This window comes from Octopus bimaculoides, chromosome 10 (genome assembly GCF_001194135.2).
Source record: "Octopus bimaculoides isolate UCB-OBI-ISO-001 chromosome 10, ASM119413v2, whole genome shotgun sequence".
NCBI classification, from domain to species: Eukaryota; Metazoa; Mollusca; class Cephalopoda; order Octopoda; family Octopodidae; genus Octopus; species Octopus bimaculoides.
In genome coordinates, this window is record NC_068990.1 from 43,720,421 (window position 1) to 43,731,318 (window position 10,898).

A 10,898-nucleotide genomic window follows, 5' to 3' on the forward strand; every position below is an offset into this window, starting at 1 on the left:
TTTTTTTTTTTTTTTATGACATGGAGTAATAAAATTAAAAAGAAGAAAAAAAAAGAAAAAGTGACCACCACCCAATGTTAAATTTTTTTGGGTCCCTCTTTTAAACACTGGTCAACACATTGAGGATTATTTCAATACCAAGGAAAGAGAATATGTTGAAAATCTCTTTTTTTTTCTCCTCATTACAATTTTTTTTCTTTAAATTTGATTTTTGTGAAATAATTGAGTTGTTTTTATTGTTGTTTGGCCCCAATTTATCCTTGGTCAAGCAGACCTATCATCATAAGCATTCCAGCCATGACTAACACCACTTGTTTTTTTGTTTTTTTTTCAGGCACAGTGTGTCTTTGACAACATTATCTAACATGTCCTTTCATTGATAGTAAAATGTGTCTTTATCAACACAATCCAATGTTATTGAAGGCATTATTTGAGGGAGATTTAGCTACTATTTCTAGTACATTGAGCTGCTTTATTGACTTGAAATGGTTAAATGAATTTGATATCTGACTTCACTGTCTCTCTAACATAGTATCACTGGAGCTACTGCACGTGTTTCTTAAGTATGACATTTCATCCTCTCGTCCCAGTTTAACTCGATTGGAAAATAGATTGTGTTCCAGTGGGAATTTAGCTCAAGAGACAGATTAATTTTTTTAGTATAAGGTTGATTTATGTCATATCCATGTACACTACACAAACACTAGAATTTACTTCATTGTGTTGTGTGGAAGTGGGTGAGTGTGAGGGTTTACCTCAACACGTTATTTTATTATTTCACTCAGAGAGATGGAGTGACTGAATGAGGAAAAATACTTTATGGTGTTACTCTTGAACATTTTGGTTTCAAATTCCACTGAAGCAACTTGGCTTTCATCTTTCCAGGGTCAAGAAACTATAGTACCCATCAAGTATTAGGACCAATACAATCAGATGTTTCCTCTCTCAAATTTCTGGCCAATATAAGAAATTATATTAAGGTAATAGTAACAAATTGAAAGCATGTGGACTAGTGTTTGGGGTGTTGCATTCATAATCATAAAATCATGGGTTCAATTCCTGGACGAGATTGTCCATTGTATTCTTGAGCAAAACACTTCATTTCACATCATTCCAGTCTACTCAGCTGTAAATGGATTCCAGTGCAGGTGTGTGGCTTAGTGGTTAGAGTATTAAGCTCACAGTTGAGAGTTTGATTCTTGATGGTGTGTTGTATCCTTGAACAAGATACTTTTATTTCATGTTGCTCCAGTCCATTCAGCTGGCAAAAATGAGTTGTACCTAAGGGCCAGCCTTGTCACATTCTGTGTCATGTTCAGTCTCCCTGAGAACTACATTAAGGGCATGTGTGTCAGTGGAGTGCTCAACCACTTGCACATTAATTTCACAAGCAGGCTGTTCTGTTGAATGGATCAACTGGAACGCTCATCATTATAACTAGCAGAATACCAGTGCCAGTTTTAAATGGATTCCAGCAATAGCTTGCAAGTTAACCCTGTGATGGACTGGCATCCCATTCAGTAGAGAGTTTGGTAATTTCAATCATTCATGTGCCATGAAAACCTGGTTGAGCTCCAGCCTTATTTGTCCTTGGGTTCATGACAGATTTAAGAGCAATGAATTGACAGAATTGTGAGAAGGTTGGACAAAATACTTAGCAGTATTTAGTTACTTTTTTTAGGTTCTGAGGCCAACAGTGCTTTTCAGGGTTAATTTATTCTGTCTAGATCTGAGGCCTGTTTAATCAACCTCTACCATCTCCCACAAAAAAATGTGCAACTTTGTTGCTTGTGTCAGAAATGAAAATTGTTATTAATGTAATGAGATGGATGAGATTATAGAGTGCCCCATTGAAGGACTTGAAGCCTTTCGCCATTTTGTTTTGGATTCAAATCACACTGACTAAACTTTACCTCTCAAATTTGGTTAAAATATGTACCAGTAATTTAATAGGGTCAGTTCCGGTGGCTATACTTCTGATAAATGTTAGCATATCATCACTGGACATTGTTGTTGATTAGCCTGAGCTCAGACCTAGGAAAGGTGGCCTGCACCCCCCCCCCAGGTATAATGTATTTGGGACTACATTATCCAATGTCCCCTTAAGTTTATAGGGTGTGGTTTGAGGGAGATTTGAATGCTATTTCCAGTAGATTGTAGGACTTGTCATAATAATTGCTTTTGGTAAGGTGGCGAGCTGGCAGAAACATTAGTGCGCCGGGTGAAATGCTTAGCGGTATTTCATGTCTTTACATTCTGAGTTCAATTTCTGCCAAGGTCGGCTTTGCCTTTCATCCTTTTGAGGTCAATAAATTAAGTACTAGTTGCATAATGGGGTCAATCTAATCAACTGGTCCCCTCCCCAAAACTTTCAGGCCTTGTGCCCAGAGTAGAAAAGAATAATTGCTTTTGGATTCACACTTGCTTCATTTGTTGATAGCCTCATTGTTGTTATCATTTTAACATCCACTTTTCCATGCTTTTATGAGTTGGAGGATATTTTATAATTTGTTTCGGATTTTCATATCTTTAAACAATGCTCTTCTTACAAAAAAAAAAAATGAAAATTGTGAAAATACAGAACCCACTGTTTTTAATCATTTATGAATAGAGAGAAGTTACCTTTGGAGAGGACACTACTTCTGTTTATAGATTAAAAAATTCAGCTTGGGAGAAGCTGCTGATTTTAACTATATATGGGTAATAAAAAAAATCAGTTAAGATGCCTCTAGTTTTTGACCCAGTATTGTTATAAAATAACAAGCTGTTACAATTCACCTAACACTGTGAAATCATACATAACTGATTATAGTATGTTTCCATAACATACAGTGGTGTAGGCAAGGGTGGTGAGAATCTTTACGCCATAGGCCTTCTCACACCTAGTGAAAAATAGCTGGACTATGTTTCTGCTTTCATACAGTTTCAAGTGTTGGCAGAAATGGTTACAAAAAGAAATAGAGACCTGTAATTTACAAAATCAAAATCCATGTTTCCTTTCTTTAAAATTGGTTCCATGATAAAGTGCAGTTATAACTATAGTGAACAACAGAGAAGCATTGAATCACTGGGAAAAATGTTACATTGACTTGCAGCATTGAATTCAAATTTACTCATAGCAAGGAAGGAGTTGACACTAGGGTTCCTTATAAGTCAACCAAAATTGTCATTATTTTTGTTTTATATTTATTCTTCCAAGCTATCTTTGATTGGAGAGGTATCATGGTCTGAGTCAGTCCTTGTTCAGAATTACAGTCCCTTTTCCTCATAGTTGGGTCAAAGGGACAGACGTTCCAGTTTTTTTGTTTATTTTTTTATTTATTATGGCCATATGCTTTTTCTAACACTAATCTCAAGAATTCTGTCACCTCATATTGTCTCTGCTCATTCACCAACCACTCTGAAATGCACTGCTGCATTTTTTTAAACATCTGTACTAGAGAGGCTGTTAATCCCACATCATTTCTACTCTTTTGGCAGTCATTTAAAGTCAACAAAGTTCGTTTTATGGTTCTTGTTTCAGCACCTTGCTCATACAACAAATTTATTTCTTTAGCTTCTGATCTTAGTGAAAAGAAAGGCAAAACTTACCTCAATCTGAAAAGGAAGCAAAAAATGCATTTGTTTCAAGGGAAGATTTCTATTTATTCTCTCTCAGAAGAAAGATATACCTGAATCATTACATTCTTTCACTCCTCACAACAGATAATCTCATTGAGCTCTTCTGCAAACCATTCTCTGGCTAAATTAATTCCAACATGCAGGGCAAACAAGGGGTGGGTTTGAGCTAATCCATGATCTAGGGCCAGTGAGTCAAGGAAGGGTTCATGAATATCTGATGAGCACTTCACAAAAAAAAAACCCTTCTGATCTTTAACAGTAGGTCGTAGTTGTCCCCACCAACCTGTGCTTCATTTTCTGTGGACCTTCTCCATATTTTTGATCTGCCACACTTATCCCTATCAGTAACCATCAGCATAATTAGAAACCAGTTTCTATTGGGGGTCTCAGCCAACCCCATTTCTTTCACTTGATCTGGGTTTCAGTAGGTTGATGGCTTGACTTTTCCCATAAGGCTTTGTAAGTCTCTCTTGCAATTTCACCTGAAGGACATTCCAGAGACATCTATTCACAAATGCTTAATACTTGTCAATAAAGAACTTTGTGATTCACTATGGTTTATGCACATATAGCAGCACTATCTTCATACTCTGGTTAAAAATCCTGAATTTTATATACATTGACAAGGTCTGTGATCTCAAGAGCATTATGGAGGCAGCAATTAGCTTTTCCGATAATCTATGATGGTACTGGGCAATACAGTTGACCATTCCATCAAAGATGCTATTGTTTCTCTGAAGAGCATGAAGCCAATTCCATCATTGTGTGGTACATTGTCCTTCTCATGCCCTGAATAGAGCAGTTTTCCCTTGTAGCTAGGCACATATGTTCTGCTTGCATCCCCCTCATCTCACAGGCCTAATACTGAGAGCTTGTAGAGCTTCATCTTAGCTGCAATCTTGGCCTTTATTCCAGTTTTCAAACTTGGTTCTGCCATTCCATATTCCCAGGTGAGAGAAGTTTGTTTCGCATCACAGCTTCCTTTTGGCTTTCACTGTGTTGTTTCATATGCACTCTTTGAGGACTACTTCCTCTTACCAGCATTGGCTTCACATGTTCTGGTATTTCAGTAGCAATGCAGAAAATTTAATAGTACAGAGCTTTTATTCTTATGCTTACCTCACTCCCTTGACAGTCTTGTGATGTTAATATTTAGCAGAAACATAGGTTAAAAGACTCATTAGAATGTTAGAATAAGTACTTTACTGAATTTAATCTTTACATTCTACATTCTTAATCCCATGTGAGGTCCACTTTATCTCTCATCCTTCTAAGGTTAATGGTTGCAGTCTCAGTGATTGGAGTAGATTCAATCAACTGAACTCCAAACTACACTACTTAAAGACTCTGTGTGGGGATGGTGAGGGATCCACATTTGTCAAAATGTAGCTAAGCCTGCTGATCTTGGGAGAAGGAATAAAAGTATTTCATACAAAAGTTCACAAAATATGGATGCTGTGAAAAAAGAGACAATGTTCAGCAGATTTCTGGAAACTACTGACAACATGTTGCAGTTGGAAGACAATTGCATCAGTCCAACAAGCCAATTACTGATTCACTGGCAGTGTCTGTAACTTGATGCAGTAAAAAAAATATGGCAAATGGCTTCATTCAAAGAGCACTTGTTTCAGTTTTCTTGCTAATGTTAACATCTCTTGGCAAGTAGTAAAAAGCTTGCTTCCCAACTACATGGCTCTGGGTTCAGTCCCACTGCATGACACCTTGGGTAAGTGTCTTCTACTATAGCCTTGGACCAACCAAAGCCGTGTGAGTGGATTTGGTAGATGGAGCTGAAAGAAGCTTGTATATATGTATCTGTCCCCACCCCCATTACCACTTGATAACTGGTGTTGGTGTATTTATGTCCCTGTAACTTAATAGTTTGGTAAAAGAGACTGATAAAATAACTACTAGGCTTTAAAAAGATTTTGGGGGTTGATTTGTTCAACTAAACCCCTTCAAAGCAGTGCTCCAGCAAAGCTGCAATCAGATGACTGAAACAAGTAAAAGAATATATGTAATGGAGATTGTTGTGTCAAATTGGTATAAGAGACTTTGTTGCAACCAGTATTAGCAGGCTTAGAGGTGCAAGGCAAAGGAGAAAAGCAGCTGCAAATATACCACCTGCACTGACCTGTACTTGCAACATCTGCAGGCTTCTTTACAAATTGTTGGCATAATTCAAATGTCACATTCAATATAAACATTATGACTGACAAAGATACCAAAACCCGATAGTCAATTATATATATATGGAAATGAACACAAAACTAAGCAAAGACAGCATAGGAGGAACAAGTTTTGTTATATTAGTTTAATGCTTAAAAAGGGAGTGTTGATGTTTCAAATGTGAGTCCTTCATTATAAAAAATATAAGAAAGGCTTACAAGTATGCACATGACAGGCTTGGATACTTTCTATGTCAACCAATTTCTTACAAAGCATTGGTCAATCCAAAACTATGGTAGAAAATACTTGATAGAGGTGTTGTGCTGTGGAAGTGAACTTGAAGCAAACTTAGCCATACTTGCAGAGAGAGAATCCATGAATGTAACTAAGGAACAAGAAGCAGCCTCGTTTTAACAACAAACAAGTGCTGGTGGTTTGCACATATCAAATACAATTTTCCTGCAGTATGTGTTATGTATGTTGTGCTACTAACACACTTTCTGTTGAGTTTTTTAAGCATATGTTAGAACTGACATATGGAATTTGTAATCCAGTACATCCTGTTTTGGTATACATATAGAAGTTTAATGATTGATATTTATGTAGATTAACATTTCATAATGAAGATTATATAGTCTATGAAAACATCAAGGAGTTTCTATAGGTTAAAGTGATATGGTTTGTTGAGGTTATATTTAATGGAAAAGAATAATTAAAATCATTTGAATTTTACTTAGATTATGTTGAAGTATTCTACATATAAGCACAGGCATGGCTGTGTGGTAAGAAGCTTGCTTCCTCAACCACATGGTTCCAGGTTCAGTCTCACTGTGTGGCACCCTGGGCAAGTATCTTCTACTATAGTCTTGGACCAACCAATCTTTGTGAGTAGATTGGATTTGAAAAACAGAAACCTGTTGTATGTGTGTATGTTTACATCCCCATAACTTAGCAGTTCAGCAAAAAAGTCTGACAAACAAATAAAGCAAAAAAAAAAGCATGATCATAAATTTCCAGTTTAATACTAATGTGCAAGGATTGAAAAGGCGTAGAAATAGAAAACTTACCCTGTTTAATTATGTGGTTTCAAATTTGTCCAACACCATGGCAAAGAAAGAAGAATTACTAAGATGCAAACTTACTTTGTCTTATTAATATAGATGGGTCATATATAATTCCTTAATATTTTCTTGGTAAGAAAGGCAAAATCATTAGCACACCAGATAAAATATTAAACATCTGCACGTTCTGAGTTCAAATTCCGCCGAGGTTGACTCTGCCTTCATCCTTTCAGGGTTGATAAAATAAGTACCAGTTGAGCACTGGGGATCGTAATTTATTTAGCCCTTTTTTCGAAGCTGCTGACCTTGTGCCAAAATTTGAAACCAATATTTTTTTGGTATGGACTGGCATTTGTCAGCTGGAATACTACTTGTGTATTAGCTTCACGTTTAGAAATTATTATTTTTTTTCCATTTAATATATGCATGAAGGCGGCGAGCTGGCAGAAACGTTAGCACACTGGGTGAAATGCTTAGCGGTATTTCATTTGTCTTTACTTTCTGAGTTCAGATGCATCCAAGGTCAACTTTGCCTTTCATCCTTTCAGGGTCGATCTAATTGACTAGGCTCCTTTCCAAAATATTTCGGGCCTTGTGCCTTGAGTAGAAAAGAATATATGCATGAAGGCAGCTAAATGGCAGAATTTGTCAGCATGCCAGACAAAATGCTTTGTGGCATTTCTTCTGGCTTTACATTTCTGAGTTCAAATTCTGCCAAGTTCAACTTTGTCTTTCATCCACAATTTCAGGCCTTTTGTAGAAAATGCTTACACACATGTCACTATCAGTTTACAAATAAATATCCTTAATTTTAATCCAATCTTCTGCTACTTTGTGCATATCCAGGTGTAAGACAGTGATAACTATCAGAGATTGAAATATAGAAGTAAATAAGAAAAAATATGCTACATCTTCAAAAATAAAATTAATAGCATTCGTTTTATGTCCATTTTTCTCTGCTAGCATAGGTTGGATGAATATGTATTACGATATTTTATGGCCAGGTGCCTTTCCCATTGCTAATCCTCGTTTCAAAAGTAATGGTTTGTTTGTTTTTTTTCTACTGGTTTTCAAAAGTGCAGAGCTTCAGGGTGATCTGTAAGTAAGGGGATATCAACAAACATCATTTTTGATCACTGGTTTCTATGAGAGGATGCAGATCATAAATAGGCACATATGTAAACACATACAGTAGGCTTCCATACAGTTTTCACCTGTCACTTTTACAGTAGATGCCCTATGTGCCACACAACAAGATTGAAGTCCAGACAACCATGTTGTTTTCATTTATATCTAATATGTAAGATAATTCACATTTTGTAATTAAAAATATCAATTAATGCTTGAATTGATTTCCAGACAATGTGGAACAGTTGATATGTATGCTTTTTACCAAAAGACTTTTCAAAGTTATAACTGGGAATTTAAACTAAGCCTAAAACTTGGTTTGCTTAATACATTCTATATTATTGCAATTAATTTTTGTTGAATAAGTTTAGGTGAAGTTTGGTATGACTAAACAATAAGGAATTTTTCTTAGATTGCAAATTTTTTTGTGGTATTTGAAGAATTTCCTGTTCATAAACCAAATAGTTTAACACAGAGAATTTGTATATTAAGTTTCAGAATGGAGTTGGGAAAAAACACCCTGATTAAAAAAAAGTACAAAAAATGCATTGGTTGAAAATGGTGTGAAACAGAAAAAGTCATGAGATTTCTCTTCAAATAGATTTCTGCTTTATACAGTTGTCTTTATTCAATAAGGTTTAATATTGTTGAAATCAGTGCCTTTCTTACAAGCAAAGTAAGAATGGCACTGATCAAGCAGATATGATCAAAGATGTTCCAACTCTGACCACCACACCTTTCTGTTTTTGTAAGCAGTTTACTTGGGTCTAGCAACATTATCTAGCATGTTCCTATTTTCAGAAGTTAGGGTATGAAATTTGAAGAAGATTCAATTGTTATTTCTAGCAGGTCTGCTGACTATCAATAGTCTTCCTATTTTTCTCAAAGCAGATAAGTATTAAATACTGAGATTTCTGTTATAAGTATATACACTTCATACATTAATACCGGCTCTATGTTATGTACCTGAACAAAATATTTGATGTTCATTGGCTCAGCCATGTTTTTTATAAATATATAGCATGTATGTAGATTGTTCATACTTGTAATGGTGGGCTCAGCCCAACAGTTAAGTTACTCCTATGCTTCATCCTCCAACCAAAGTGTTAGTCATCTCAATAACGTTCTAATTTAGGCAGGTGTACTTTGACATCTACCACCATAGATGCAAACCTGGCTTTGTGGTAAGGAGTTTGGTTCTGGATTCCGTCCCACTGCATAGCACCTTGGGTAAGTGTCTTCTACTGAAACCTCAGGCTGACCAAAGATTTGTGAGTGGATTTGGTAGATGGAAACTGAAAGAAGCATGTGTATTTTTATGTTTTCAATTTGTTTACATCCCAGTAACTTAAGCAGTGGAGTAGAAAGAAAAAGACCCATAGAATAAGTATCAGGCATTAAAAGATCAGTACTATGGTCAATTTATTCAACTAGCTTCTTCAAGGTAATGCTCCAGCATGGCTGCAGTTCAATGACTGAAACAAGTTAAAGTATCATCACTTAAAATTTGCTTTCCATGCTGGCATGAGTTGGATGGATTGTCACAATGTGAGTCAGTTCTTTGCCCTCTTAGATGGATCCATGTACTTTGCTTCTCTACTACACTCACTTTAGGTTTCTGTAGCAGGATGCTCTTCCTAACAACAATCACTTCACATACAGTGTATTGGGTGCACCCTATATCATAGCATCATCACCAGAGAGGTTGTCATGACAAGACTAAAGAATCCATTCAACTCTACATAGTCTCTGCTCATTTGCTAGCCACTGAGTGCTCTGTACAGTATCTCTGCTCATTGAGGGCAATTTGGCTAATAGAAGAGTGATAATATGATGGAGAAAGGAGAGAAACTAAAGAAGAACATTGATTGCAGGTACAAGAGTTAGCTGAAAAATTCAGAGGCTGACCAAGACATTGACCTATTGAAGTCATTTTTCAACATAGTCCACACTTCTTCCATCGGTGTTGCAGTGCTTGAATCCTATTTTGTTGGTAAAAAAAACTGCAGATATGACGTCATCACCGTGATACTGGTCCCCAGCCATGTGTTTTTTTCATGTTAGGGAACAGATGGAGCCAAATCAAGAGAATAGAAAGGTTGATCAACCAGTTCAAAGACAGTCATGCACAGTAGCCATTGAAATGTAAGACTTGTGTATCAGAGTATTGTCCTGATAAAACAAGAGCCCTTTTATCAATTTTCTTGTACATTTGGTCTTGATTGCCTTTCTTAACTGCTTCAGCGTGTTGGCATAGTATTCTCCATTGATGGTATGGTCCTTTTGAAGATAGTCAATAGACACAATGCCTTTTGCATTCCATAAAACTGAGGCCATCACCTTCCTTGCTGATGAAATGATCTTGACCTTCTTTGGAGCAGGTGAGGAAGAGCATTTCTACTGCATGGATTGTCTCTTTGACCCTGACTTAGGAAACCAGCTGGATCTGCCTCAAACAGTATCAGATTTTCCCATGATGTGATCAGCCTGGTATGCTTTTGATCAGGTGTCAGAAAACATGACACCTACAGCAAAAACCATCATGCCAAGTTCATTGAGCACAATATTCCAGACTCTCTCACATAGCATTGGCTATTTGATTTATAGTTAGTCGCCTGTCATCCATCATCATAAGGTGAACACAATCAATGTCTTCTTTAGTGGTGGCAGTTGCAGGACATTCAGACCTTTGGTCATCTTCAAGATTCTCCCTTTCCCTCCTAAATTCAGCTGCCCCTTCTCCACTGTTGCTTAAGCTGAAGTGTCATCTAATGCCACATAAATGTCATGGGGGGAAGGGACTAAGCACTTTTTCTGCATGTAATTGATACCAAATTTTGTCCATTTTCAAGAGAAGTGATGACTAGTTACTTTTGGAGTCTTCTTTAAACAGTGAGATGTCAGTTTGCCTGGAAAGAA